This window comes from Haliotis asinina, chromosome 10, assembly GCF_037392515.1.
Source record: "Haliotis asinina isolate JCU_RB_2024 chromosome 10, JCU_Hal_asi_v2, whole genome shotgun sequence".
Taxonomy (NCBI): domain Eukaryota; kingdom Metazoa; phylum Mollusca; class Gastropoda; order Lepetellida; family Haliotidae; genus Haliotis; species Haliotis asinina.
The window spans coordinates 11254557-11269865 of record NC_090289.1 but is presented as its reverse complement, the minus strand read 5'-3'; positions in this window follow the sequence as shown (position 1 = coordinate 11269865).

Sequence of the window (15309 nt, the reverse complement as noted above, 5' to 3'; positions counted from 1 at the left end):
CAGGGCTTGTTCTGGCCCAACCATCAGGTAAAACTATATAGTTTCAGGGCTTGTTCTGGCCCGATCACCAGGTAAAACTATATAGTTTCAGGGCTTACTCTAGCCCCAATCATCGGATAAAACTATATAGTACTAGTTTCAGGGCTTGTCCAGGTCCCATTCGCAGGTAAAGCTATATAGTTCTACGGACGTTGGGGTCAGAACAAACCTGAAACGTTGTATTCAAAGAATAAGGAGAAGATACAACTTAGCAAAATTCTCCTTGTTCAACACAGCTTTTATTATGGCTCAAACATCATTGAAGTATTAACGAAGCATCAAATTAATATGATTCACTATTTTTATCTTATGATTTATTATATTGATTACACATCACACAGTGTGTCACTGTGCACAACACTAACATTTATGATATATAATGATGATAATGTTCAAGGTACATTTGCACTTTTTGATTTATGGGCACCAGGAGAATGCAGACGGTTTCAGCTCCATGTAAGTGTCGTGTTACCTCGTGCAGCAACGTTCACTTCAACGTCCTTTGCAATTACGATGACATAACATAATGTCCAGTCTATAATATATTATCACAGTCGAGGAGGGTGTACATCATAGCGCTCAAGGATATTTTTCATTTTTTACTTTCGCTGCACAGTTTCCGTAGATTCGAAAGGAAGAACATGTAATGTTACAACAGTTTATGTAAAAAAATATACTAGACAAATAGATGAAGCCAAGAGGAAGCACATTATGAAAATTCAGGGAAAATGTGACAGTTTATTCCATTCTATTGGATATGTGTCTTCAGTATGGATCTACATTACTTTTTCTCATATACATATACATTGGCTAGTGGTGTGCTCGCAAAATGGAATATACCCCTTTGTTCTGAATGGTAAATAAATGTATATGTGCATATACAATATGTAGTCAATGGAACATGAATTCAGGTACATTTCAACTTACTTGAATATCAAACTGTAACGTATTTACACCAAAGATCCCCGTAGAACGTTTGACGTTTTTTTGCGAATGACTTCGTGGGTGTAACTCTAGAGTTTACCTTAATACCATAGGTGAAAGGGTGAAAAAGATCTGCGCTTTATGTCTTTTCATTCCTTTCTCAGACTCTTATGTTTTATGGACGAATTTCGGCATCTGAGTTATAAAAATCCATATAATTGATAAAAAACTACAATGCTAATTTGTGTCTGGTTTCCCGCTCGCCCTCGTCAAGGTGATTGTTATGAATACCTAATGGGACTTCCTTCGTCTCGTTATGATGTTCATATACAGATGTGTGCCACACACGACCGTCAACTAAATCACAAGTAATTAGCAAGGGAGGAATTATGATTGATGACAACTTAATGAATATTCATTGAGGGTCGCTGATCGGATATTTGTCTTGCGAAGACTTGTGGGAGATTAAAATTCAAAGGTGCTGGAATTTAAGATGGTTGGTTTCAGCGCAATTCATCACTTTGGGATAGACTCGGGATAGAAATGTGCAAATATTCTCTCATTGACTTCAAAAAGATCGCAGGTCGACTTCCATGTTAAGAACCCACATCATTCACACCGTCTTACAGATGGTAATGAAAACTCGCCGTGAAATTAACATGCTTTCCAATGAATATTTTGATTGTTATGTTACGTTTGATTCGGTTTTATGGAGTATGTACTTGTGTTATTCCCCTGTCTGTGAATATGGATTTGCTGCTTCCGTCCTTCTTGTTTCTGGGTTTCATCTTCCTTTCAAGAGCTGTTTGCAATGTTTACGTGCTGTGCTGGCGCTAATCCTCTACTGCCGTCACCTATATATGGTCACTGCTTTCCCTATACTCACCCTGGAATATTCTGGAATATTGCTGAGTGCGGCGTAAAACTAAACTCACTCACTATTCTCCCCCTGTCTTCACTCTCTTCTTTAATTGTTCTCACCGTTTTCCCCTGTCCCCGTTTCTATTCTACTTTGACGGTTCTTCCCAGTTCGCGTCCTTGTGCTGTACCAGTTTTACCGTGTCTTCACTGTAATGTTTTACTGTTATCCCCCTATTTTCACTCTCTTCTTTAATTGCTATCGACGTTTTCACACTTCTTCTTTCCCTTTTTCCACTTCCTTCTTTCCCACTTCTCCCCCAGTTTTCCACCTTCTGCTTTTTCTTCATTGTTGCCACACGTTTTCACAATCAGCTTTCCCTCTTCTCTCCTCGTTTTCACACTCTTTCTTTCCCTTTTATCGCCCTGCTTTCACCCAATGCTTTCACAAATCTCGCCCTGTTTTCACTCTCATGTCCCTATAATCACCCACCCTATTCTCGTCCTGTTTTGACTATCCATTTTACCTATATACCAAGTTTTCACTCCGTACTTCACTGGTCTTTCCCTGTTTTCACGCTCTTACTTTCCGTTTTCTGACACCACTTTCTCTCCCATGACTGTTCTATTCCTGCCACTGTTTGTTTTGTTTGCGTTTTAATACTTGTCGTCTGTTCACTCCCTATTTTTCTGCTTGTCATGCTCCTTGATCTCGTCTTCATCACGATCTGTTCTAATTCTGCCCTCCGTAACATACTGGACAATTCGCAAAATGCATGTTTTAAATGTCACAGGTATTATACCTGTATATACCTGTATACAGAGAACGGTACCGATCAAAGAGGAGATCTGCATATTTATGTCCACATTACAAGCCTTTGATATGACTGTGATTTTCATTTGTTTCTATGAGAAAGTAACAGACACGTTACAAAGTTTTACTCTTTCAACATTTATCAATTGTATGCACTGAGTGAGTAAGAGAGTGAGTTTATGGTCTTTTAAGAACATTCCAGCAATGTCACGGCTTTGGACGCGACAAATGGGCATCACACGTTGTACTCATATCGCGAATTCGTCGTAAGCATGTCTTCAGTGTTTTAAAGGTGTTCACATTTCATCAGCAATCAGTCGAATTGAGGTCAAATAACTCACAACTGTCTTCAAACACATTCGATAATGTACTGCGATCAAAACCGGTGAAATCAGCGCACAATGCATGTCCTAAGAGACGACTAATTTGATTGGACGGTATGACTCACAACCTTGTTTGAAACAAGTCATCGTATCCGAATTGCGTAGATCGTTGCTCATGTTGTTAATCACTGGATTTTCTAGTCCAGCCTCGATTATTAGCTGTAGATGGAATATTGCCGAGTACGGCGTAAAACTCATCTTTCTCTCTCTCTCTCTCTCTCTCTCTCTCTCTCTCTCTCTCTCTCTCTCTCTCTCTCACACACACACACACATACACACAGGGTGAATGAACCCGTGTGGTTTAATAGCAAAATGTATCCCCTGCTACGTTGCCGTGTGAAGACACACACACACACACACTCACACGCACACTCACACACACAATCACACAAATGTGAATAAGGTTTAATAGCAAACAGGCCGACAACTATCCTCTGCTACGATGTCATGTGCAGTTACACCATCATTTGCCTGACCTCAGCACCACCGTCTACGTAACAAATGTCACAGGTAGGCCAAAACTGAGGCAGGACTCCAAGGACACAGACAGAAGAATAATATGTCCAGGCCATGCTGTAATACCCTGCTGTTATAACACCCACTGTTGTTCGGTAGACTAAAGGATTAGTGCAACTGTTGAAGGATAGAGCTGAAATATTGCACTAAGAAAGCAAAAAAGGCAATCAAATCAAATTAAATGTGGAAATTATTTGATTCACCATAACGACCAGTAGGACGTATTTTTCAATCACAATGCTTATAATTTCTTTTCCATCATTATTTAGTGAGCTTTACGAGACATGATCCGTTAACCTGCAATAACCTTTTCCAGTTCATTAGTATGTTTGTTGAAAACCTGCAACATAATCAGCTCGAATCACTGCTTCGAATCCGCGACCATTTCTGTTTCACACATCGACATACAATGAACTACACGCATGGAACACCGGTCACCCTCGATCTTGTGTTACTCTTGGGGACGAACTATATAATTCAATATATACCCTTCCACTACCACCATGTGTAATTTCATTTCGACTTCAGGGGGGTTAACGTGCTGACCAGGTCCATTCATCAACAGAGATGACCTTTGCGTGCAGGCGTGTTTCCTGATGATGGCCTTCTGCAATGAGCCTGTGTCCACTCAACCCCATGTCTGGACTGGTCAGACTGTTTAATACTGGACAGGAAGGACAAGACAAAGTCCAACTGGTCTAGTCCCCTGTCAGTGTCAAGGAAATAGGAACATATTTATCGCTCTCTGGTAGTAATTACATGGCATTGTCCTAAAGCTGCTATCTTGTTCAACACAGACGCTAGTTTATGTTGGACAGATTTAAACTGTTTACAAATTTGGAGGGACCACAAACCTTCAGTACAGTGTGTGTTTTCTGTCGAGATGTCAATTTCGGACTTCATAAGTTCCCAGGGCCATGTTCGTGACCTGTGGCTCATAAAGCACGTGAATCACGTACTTTTCACTTTTCACTGCCAATCACCCGCAGTTTGATGATGTATCAATCGGTTTCGCATTGATTTTATTTTAATAATATTTGAACTACCTCTACATTTGACTGTATTTGTAAATCTATGTAAAACTGTATACGCTTAACACGTTGAATGCATTTTCCCAGGACACATCAAAATTGCTGGACAATAGTAGGTCAGTTTAGTTTTTGGCTGCTTTTAGCAATATGCCAACACTATCTCGCGGGTGATACTAGAAATGGGCTTCACTCATTGTACCCATATAGGGATTCGAACCCGGGACTTCGCCGTGACCATCGGGCGATTTAACCACTAGACTAGACTACCCCTACCCCCTACTGGACAAGAACTGTAATCGTAGGTATACTCAATGACCTTTTCACACAGCGATATAAGCACTAGGACTGTCCTACCTCTATGTTTAAGTACAGGAAATAAGCGAATTCTAACGTTATCCTCTCTTTGCGAAACGCAGCCAAGCCATGGTGTGCCATCCGTTATGCGACTCATGGAGATCCGGGTTAGAATATTGATCAAGTAAGAGGCGACTAACGGGATCGGGTGGTTAGACTGAATGACTTGGTTGACACGTCATCGGTTCCCATCTGCGCAGATCGATGTCCATGCTGTTGATCACTGAACTGTCTGGTCCAGACTCGCCATATAGCTGGTATACTGCTGAGTGCGGCGTAATACTAAACTCACTCACCCCGAGAAGAGTAAACTAGATAACCCCAGCTCAAAAACCACTGTTAAAGACGCGAACGAATCAACATCAAGCAGCTCAACTCATATTTCAACTCTTTACTAACATACAAAATCCGTTCAAGTTCAATACGATTACCATCAAATCCACATTATAGATGCCCGATCGTTGCTCACTCAATCGACCACTAGTTTGTCTGGACTAAACTGGATTATTTTACGTTTAATTTATGCGAAATGTTATTTCCCCGACATCTCCGGAGATAGGACTCACTGAACACGAGCAATTACATGATAAACGATGACAATGACACCTGGTGCTCTGCAGGGAATTGATGAACGTATTCTTTCTGTACGTACGTCCAAGTATGTTCTGTCCGTGAAGATCCGAGTTAGAACTGATATTCAGTAACCGATGCGTGTTGTAAGACATGACTATCAGGTTCGGGTGGTCAGGCATGCTAATTAGGATGAGACATGTAATTGTATCCCATTTGCGGAAATCGATGCTCATGTTATTGATTACGGAATTGTCTGGTCCAGACAAGACTATTTACTGGCCGCTGCCATAGGGTTGGAATATTGCATGGCTCGGCGTAAAAACGAACGTACTTTCTCACTCTTTCCAAGGAAATGCTACGTCGGACCAATTAAATATCTTAACTCGTACATTACTCCTTCACTCTATGACTGCTTACGTCGATTCACAACCTGAATTGGATTGACGCTAAATCAGAAATCGGAAAAGATGGAGCATGGTCGGCAATGAACAATTACGTATTGTCATAAAGGGAGTTCATTAAACACTTCAACGAACTAACGTGCATAAACCGTTAACAATCGCTACCACATCTACTGTATGTCTACCAATCTCTGGAATGGTTCTACCTTGAGGCCCTGGGGTAGAATTGGCCTTCAGCAACCCATGCTTGCCATAAAAGGCCACTCTGCTTATCGTAAGAGGCGACTAACGGGATCGGGTGGTCAGGCCCGCTGACTTGGTTGACACATGTCATGGGTTCCCAATTGCACAGATGGATGTCCATGTTGTTGATCACTGGATTGTCTGGTCCAGACTCGATTATTTACAGACCGTCGCCATATATAGCTGTAATATTGCTGAGTGCGGCGTAAAACTAAACTCACTCACTCACTCTACCTTGAGTGTATCATATCTCTACATTGTGTCTACCATATCGCGACACAACCTTATGATATTATCAACCTTGTCTTTATCACATATATACCATTTTAGCGTGCCCTCTGTACATATATCTAAGATGCATACCAATTATGAACCATACATTTGCCTTGTCTACCATATGTCTGCACTGGATCTACCTTACTTTTTTCATTTCTATCTTGTCTCCATCACAACTCTTCCAAAGCTTTAACATATCATATTGTATCTCTATCATTTATATACCAACGCTCTATGACATCTTTAACACTTCTACCGGAGGTTTATCATAATATTTGCTATATCATACCATACTATGTCTCTACCATACACCTACATGCACTGGATGTAAAATTTATCTACCCAGACTCTACTATTTCTAGCACACCTCTTCCAGAGGTTTACATTATATTTACCGTAACGTACCGTGTCTCTACCATGTGTATCCCAGTCTTCTACCATATCCCTTATAAGTTACGAAACAGTAGCCTTGCATTGTTTCCTACTGCACTAATTAGCCCGGGGGCCAGGCATCTGAGGAGTGGGTAGGCCTTATCTTGGGGCCAAAGGTTTATCTCCTTCATTCATTAGCCTCACGATTTATGCTGTCCCCTGTCAGAGCCTACCCCGTGTCAGAACCAAATTACGACCCACGTCGATTTGCAAAACATTACGATAAGTTTTCCTAACGGAGCAGTCTTCACGCGTTGTTTCATCGATGAGGCGAGACTATTGCTAGACTTCACATTGATTATTGTGTTCTTTGTCATTTTGTGTTGGAATGATCTAATGATAATATTAATTCATGATAATATCCACGTTTTTACTTCTGCTTGCCCTGACAATTATTTCATGCCAATATACAAATGGACCGACCATTTCAATTTTTATTTTCATATGCGTTTAAAGGGAATTTTAACGGAATCTGGATTAGGGACGAAACTGAGATGCGCATCAATGAAGTAAGAGTGTTTATTTGATGTAGCTTATGCGAAATTTAATGTCTTCTTGAATATGATCTAAAAGTACATTTTATCTTTTCAACTATGTATTATTTGTTGCGAATACAATTTAAGTATCGTATTGCTTTGTACTGATACACTTGATGTCGGGTGTGGGTGTAGAGTTTCCACGTCATACCGTGGCGATGGGGTAGCTAAGTGACTAAGGCGTTCGCAAGTCCCACTGAAGATCCGGGTTCTATTCCCAAAATGAGTGCAATGTGTCCTCATCTGTGACTGTGCTAGAACATTGCTAAAAGCAGCGTAAAACACTATTCACTCACCCACCGTCATACCGTTTCAAACAAAGGACATTCATGCTCATAGAAAGTGTTTAAGCTAAGAGTAAAAACCTATTTCTAAATATGATCCCTCATATCCAAAACTAATGTTCTTTCTATAACATACCGTAAAAATCCATTTAAAATGCTTGTGGTTTATCATTGATATTGATGATTCCCTGACGAAAAAAAACCACTTACGCCTTTTTCTCGCCGGAGTCCGTTGGTCAGCGACATTCTTCACATTTTGAGAGTTCAGAGTTTACAAAAAATGGCCACTCTTGAATGTTACATTTTATACGCTCTGAAAATAATTCGGATGGTATTTTCGGATAAACTGTGCAAAAGATTACAAGGGTTGGCAGTTTGACACACAGAGTTAATTTGGGTTCGATGTTCCTGGATAATACGGTGTCCAATGTATCCGAGTTGACTGAGGCCAGCTTAATAGCTCTGTCCATTTGAGACCCACAAATAATTTACTTTAATCTGCAGGAATCTGGGTCATATTTTCCAAAGTCTTTGGAAAAGACAACTCTGATGGGCACCGAACAACATGTCAGACGCCCAGACTTCATCAATCTAGCCTCCAGGACGATAGCTGGTCACTAGGGATCTTCCTGGCTATCTTTTCCGTTAGTGTGTGTGTTCCTCTAAATGATAAATAGGGGCGGTCAGACCCGTCAATGTTTGGCAACGCGAAGTTAAGACTCGGCTGAGTGTGCGTCTCTTGACCAGGGAGTCGATAGTATCTAGAACTGGTGTTTCTGTTCTGCGATATTTCCGCTGTAGTTCTGTTCACTGATGATCGCTGAAGTGGACGTCAAGACGGCCATTTTCAAAAAGCATCGAAAGCCCATGATTGAGAATTAATTTGCTGCGGAGAATCATTGAAGTGCTTTAAGATATATGCAATGTCTTGTTTATGTAAAAAAAAAAATTGAATTAATTATTGTCTTTTAGGGATGAGCATTGTTATTGCAATGGCAGTTATAGCGTGTACTGTTATTAGTGCCTAGTCGTGATGCCACTTCGATTTATGAATTATGTATTTATTTTAATTCAAATAATCAAATTATGAAACATAGAAATACATTAATTAGAACATTCATCAAAAAACCAGTTCTTTGAATTCGTTCTATATTGGCACCAAAATCCAAACATACCGTTACGTCGAAATAACCGCAAAGAGCACATTCGTCTAGTGGAGTTCTATAATGTCAGACTGAAGGATTCCTTTTAATTTTACCAGATTGATTGCACTTCTACACTCACTGAAATATATCATCTATTGTTGCAGCTGAAACTGAAGATCAAAGCCACAAACAGAGCGTTATTAATAGGCGTTTGTTTTAATTTGAATGATACATAGAAAAGAACTTGACAATATGCACGTTCCATGTATTCCGTGAAAGAAAACAAAGAGTCGACGTTCTGTTAAGAGGAGCACTGTTCGACAAGGAAACTGTGATGCATATCGTTGTTTCTGAAATTGATTCGGAACATAATTATCCGCGCTTTTGTGGTATGTCCGTCTTTGGAGTCTGTCTGGAGTCGGTATTGAGGACGTTCCTGGAATAAGGTTACCGGGGGTATTAATAACTTGCAGGATGCAAGTCTCATTAATAAATTTTAAAACAATGAATTATTGGACGTAAGTTATGAAGTCTCAGCTTCTAAATTCTCGACCAATTAAATGTTTGTGAAACTATGTCATGTTTTAAAAAAAATATTCATAGCAATGACCGTACACAAATATGTTTTCTACAAGAGTTTCAGACAGATATTACTTTTTGGTGTTCTAAAAACAGACCTGTGCTTGTTTTGGTACGCAAAAGTGGCACTTACGTCTTCCTATCTAAAATGGTTCAATGGTTTTGTATGCCCTCAATGTGGTAAAGGAATATTGCTAAAGCTAAATCGTGCACTCCCACTTACTCATTCACCTACACGAAACCCACTCCCTATACAAATACGGTCTTACATCAGATTCTCTTACAAATTATCCGAAAACATAGGCGGGTCCAAAGCGGATGGGAAGTGCGGGGTGCGGGATTGCGGACACGTTTTGTCTAAGAAGGTTATTAAATGACCCTTGAAACTCGAGAAAACGGGTAAAACAGAATTGTGAACATACACATACACACAACGACACTCCTATGCCACGCACCCCCTTTTGAAAAATGCTGTATCCACCCATGTAGTGTGCCATTGAACTGCAAGTTTATAAAATTAGTCATAACCCAGGGTAACAGACAAATCTCATATGGAATATTCCTCGCCATTCCGCCATCGGGGGATTTCATTACAGGGCACAGTCAAGAAGGGCCTCCACGGCCACGTGAATATTTGACTAATGGTTAGTGTCACAATTTCCATCTGCGGTCTCTCCTAGTTACAGGACAGGTCAGCACTAGGCACTGAAACAAACGTCAGTGTGTGCCTCAATATGATTGGTTGCTGACATAGATTATGTGCATCTTTTGGCTAGGTTGAAATATTTTCTTGTCACATCGTTATTCTTAATGCGTTTTTTCGATATATTGTCATGAATGACTATACATAAAGAACAATTATTGTTTTAAAAACTACGTAACCGATGCCACTAATACAGTTTCCATGGGGACAGATGACGTCGCGAGATGTAATGAGGTATTTGAAATGTCTCCTATTCATACGTGAAAAGAGTATAATGGTTATCTCCCCTGTTGTATACTTACAGTCAGAAGAAAGTAATAATAACATAACTAGAGTTTTCAAAATGTTTACACCCGTGAAGGTCCCAGGGTAGAATAGGCTTTCAGCAACCCCCGCTTACCATAAAAGGCGACGATGCTTGTCGTAAGAGGCGACTGACGGGATCGGTGGTCAGGCTCGCTGACTTGACTGACACATGTCATCGGTTCCCAATTGCGCAGGCCGATGCTCACGGTGTTGATCACTGGATTGTCTGGTCCAGACTCGATTATTTACAGACCACCACTATATAGCTGGAACATTACTGAGTGCGGCGTAAAACTAAATTCACTCACTCACTCACTCACTCAAAAATGTTTACACAGTGAATGCAACATCGCATAATTGGGGCCCGAGCACCGAATTGGAATCTGCGTCCAATGGATCAACACTGACTGATCACTTTCTGTTTGATCTATCGCAAGGACTGGCGTATAATTTCTTCCGGGAGGTAGACCTGAGTTCGGGTTCCCCATATAAAGTGTGTGCAGTGTGTGAAGCCCATTTATGGTTTCACCCGCAGTGATATTGCTGGGATATTCCATAAAGCGTCGTAAAACCGAACTCTTTCACTCTATTTCACGTTCTGGCAAGCTATTCTCGAAACGTTCGTAGCCCTACGTACTTCTTAAGCCCATTCTTAACACATTGGCTACGATCAAAGTTAAGAATTCATAAGGCTAGGAACGTTTCGAGAATAAGGGCCCTGGGCCTAGATTTTGGAAGCTCTCTTAGCGCTAAGATAGTCGTCGGTTGATGCTGATGCATGGCACTTAAGACTATCTTAGCGCTAAGAGAGCTTCGAAAATGTAGGCCCAGGGGCCCCTTTCACAAAGCTCTCGTAAGCCTAAGGTCTCGTAACTTTTCTCGTAGCATTCCTACTTCCTATGTTATGGTATAGGAGGTACGAATGCTACGAGAAAAGTTACGAGATCTTAGGCTTACGAGAGCTTTGTGAAAGGGGCCCCTGGTGGGTAAATCAGCGACAGGGTTCTTTACTTGCAGCGCTCTAGATCTGTGATTTGATTCATCAATGTTTGTTTGATTGTTTGTTTGTTTGTTTGTTTAACGCTGCCAGTATTCCAGGTATGTCAATAACCATTAATGACAACAAAAAGCACAATTATTGTTATGTTTACACATGTGTTTATGATGATTCTGTGTCTGAGTGAAATACAGAATGTGATGATTACAACGACTGACTCTACAAACACAAACAAAAAGCAAACAATAAACAACAACAACAAAGAACAAAACAAAAAAAGCAAGTAAACAAAATAAAAAGAAAGACACACAAAAAATGAAGAAAAACTTTATGCGTGTGCACATCGCAGCAGAAACGACATCATGACTCTGTCACGCGTACTGCCTAACGGAAAGGGTGAAAATATGAGGGTGGCACATCTGGTTAATACCGTGGAAGTTCAATGAGTTCACAGCAACAATCAAGCAGAGCAGCCATGGCGAGACAAGACTTGCGCACAGGTGTTCTGACTTGACAGAACAAGACACCTTAAGTGAGTATTTTTTGTTTACATTTGGTATTTTCACGCCGCCGCCGGAGAAGATCTGCATAATAATGGGTAGAAATAGTCCGATCTTTAAAATCCCAAGAAATCGAAATCATTATCTTGGCAGCTGATGAACCAGATTTTCTCTTCATCCTACGTGGACAAGGATGTTTCCACCGGTTTGGTTTCTCTGACTGATGGTCGTGAACCCAACGGTCAATACTGCTCGGCGTTGCCTGATTCGTAATGATTTCGAAAGATTATGAATCTGTGTTTCTGATCAGATGTCATGTCTTGTAGCCATGGATTATCAGATGCCTGCTGTATCTTAGAGTTTGCCGCCAATACTCCACAATGATGTTATTATTCTGTCAACAGTTTCTTACGGGTGGATGTGCGTGTTTTCAATGCACCACAATGACATCAGTATTTTTGTTAACAGTTTCCTTCGGGTGGTGTCAGTGTTTTGTCGAGAGTTCCTTACAGGTGGGCGTCTTCCTGACACCGAATCAGTATTTGTGTTAACAGTTTCCTTCGGATGGTGTCAGTGTTTCGTCAAGAGTTACTAACAGGTGGGCGTCTTCCTGACACCGAATCAGTATTTTTGTTAACAGTTTCCTTTGGGTGGTGTCATTGTTTTGTCAAGAGTTACTAACAGGTGGGCGTCTTCCTGACACCGAATCAGTATTTTTGTTAACAGTTTCCTTCGGGTGGTGTCAGTGTTTTGTCAAGAGTTACTAACAGGTGGGCGTCTTCCTGACACCGAATCAATATTTTTGTTAACATCCTTCGGGTGGTGTCAGTGTTTCGTCAAGAGTTACTAACAGGTGGGCGTCTTCCTGACACCGAATCAGTATTTTTGTTAACAGTTTTCTTCGGGTGGTGTCAGTGTTTTGTCAAGAGTTACTATCAGGTGGGCGTCTTCCTGACACCGAATCAGTATTTTTGTTAACAGTTTCCTTCGGGTGGTGTCAGTGTTTTGTCAAGAGGTACTTACAGGTGGGCGTCTTCCTGACACCGAATCAGTATTTTTGTTAACAGTTTCCTTTAGGTGGTGTCAGTGTTTTGTCAAGAGTTACTAACAGGTGGGCGTCTTCCTGACACCGAATCAGTATTTTTGTTAACAGTTTTCTTCGGGTGGTGTCAGTGTTTCGTCAAGAGTTACTAACATGTGGGCGTCTTCCTGACACCGAATCAGTATTTTTGTTAACAGTTTTCTTCGGGTGGTGTCAGTGTTTTGTCAAGAGTTACTAACAGGTGGGCGTCTTCCTGACACCGAATCAGTATTTTTGTTAACAGTTTCCTTCGGGTGGTGTCAGTGTTTTGTCAAGAGGTACTAACAGGTGGGCGTCTTCCTGACACCGAATCAGTATTTTTGTTAACAGTTTCCTTTAGGTGGTGTCAGTGTTTTGTCAAGAGTTACTAACAGGTGGGCGTCTTCCTGACACCGAATCAGTATTTTTGTTAACAGTTTTCTTCGGGTGGTGTCAGTGTTTCGTCAAGAGTTACTAACATGTGGGCGTCTTCCTGACACCGAATCAGTATTTTTGTTAACAGTTTCCTTTGGGTGGTGTCAGTGTTTTGTCAAGAGTTACTAACAGGTGGGCGTCTTCCTGACACCGAATCAGTATTTTTGTTAACAGTTTCCTTTCGGTGGTGCCATTGTTTTGTCAAGAGTTACTTACATGTGGGCGTCTTCCTGACGTGGATCACATCCCATAATCTCACGCTTTCTGTCACTGGTCTGCCAAAACGAGCTTGAATATTACTCTTCAGTGTTACGTATGTATTACTCCTGAAGGAATTACTCCTGAGCAATTTCAGTTTGCATATAGTTGGACAGGTGTGAGCTTAACTGTCTAATGACCCATTGACACATGTTGTCTTACCTGAAAACAACAGGCATGAAACATATTGTCATTTGTGGCAAATCGTACCGCCTCGCAGGCGAGTGACAGATGTTAGGAACAGTAAAGAACTCTCGGAAGGACGGAGTGTTTGTTTTTTTTTCAAATCGTGACAGCTTTTCTGAGATACTGCTGCAGAGCTATATATCATGTTTGGACATAACTTACTGGCATCGACAATGGTTGTCAGGGGCGTGATCTTTTGTCATGGACTCTCGTAATAAATCAGCCATTGAGGAGATGGACCGACGAGTGACCTGGAAATGTGTGTTCAAGGCACTTGGGACGAAGTGACCTGTTGTTGTCTGCAGGTCGAATGACGTACCACGGAAAACATGCAGAGACGGACTCCAACACAAAGAGTAGTGAGACCGGAAGACCATGCAAGAGGTATAGTACAATGATCATTTTTGTAAGAGCATCGTGATAGAATCAAATAGACCTGTGGCGATATACTTTTTTCATATCGCTATACGTATCGCTGACCCTTAAAATTGTTAATTTCACAAGAAATTGAAGATTATGTCAAATGTACACAGTTATTACTTGATATACATTTTTGAAGGAAATAACTAAAAATAGCATATCGTGTTGTACACCGAATCAAATGTTATCGTTCGAAGATATCGGAAAACATATCGTATCGTGAATTTTCTGTCTCGTCACATCTCTAGAATGAGAATGGATATTAGCGCTAATTTCAGATTCCTCGTTTCCAAGGAATACGAACGATTCCTGATCTTTATTTTGGTATTTGAATCTTAGATCATGGTTGTGGGTCAGACATAATCAACTGAAACAATCAACAAAGCATCCATCACAATTTAGTTCCAAGCTAAGTCCATCTTGGGGCTATTAGACAGAGAGTGGTTTAAGGAATCATTCTTGTGGAACGAGTCGACTAAAGGGGATGATAGTCACGCATGTTATCTTGCTTTATATATGTTATCGCATGCTCGCCATGAAGATCGATCCTAATGAAGTCAGTCACTAGACTGTATGATCCCCAAATGGAACATTTATAGCCCGCTGTGTAAGTGTGACTTTGAAAAACAACACAAAATGTAACCCTAAAAATCAAGCCATTACCACACTACCGCGTCATGCTGTATTACGTCAGTTAGACATATTCATTCTCCAGTAGAGCATCCTCGCAGTCGGAATCATTCGTCACCACTCGTCCCTTTCCGTTAGTGGTGAAAAATGAGTCAGAATTTCCGACTTCAATTTCTGATGGTGCATAATTATACCAGTATACGGAATCAGGATGTAGGGCTGCACGTCTCTCAGGTTAAGAAGAACATAAATGGTTGAAATTTTAAAGCATATGATGCAGCGACCGAGATCTAATTACTGGGGCTGTTGTATATTATGTCCACGGGGCGACATGAAGGTGAAAGGATGGGGCAAAATATAGCACTCGGCTTCTGAAAGCTGCGTGCCGTAAATGAAAACTCAGCACGCCTAAGATATAGGTGCACA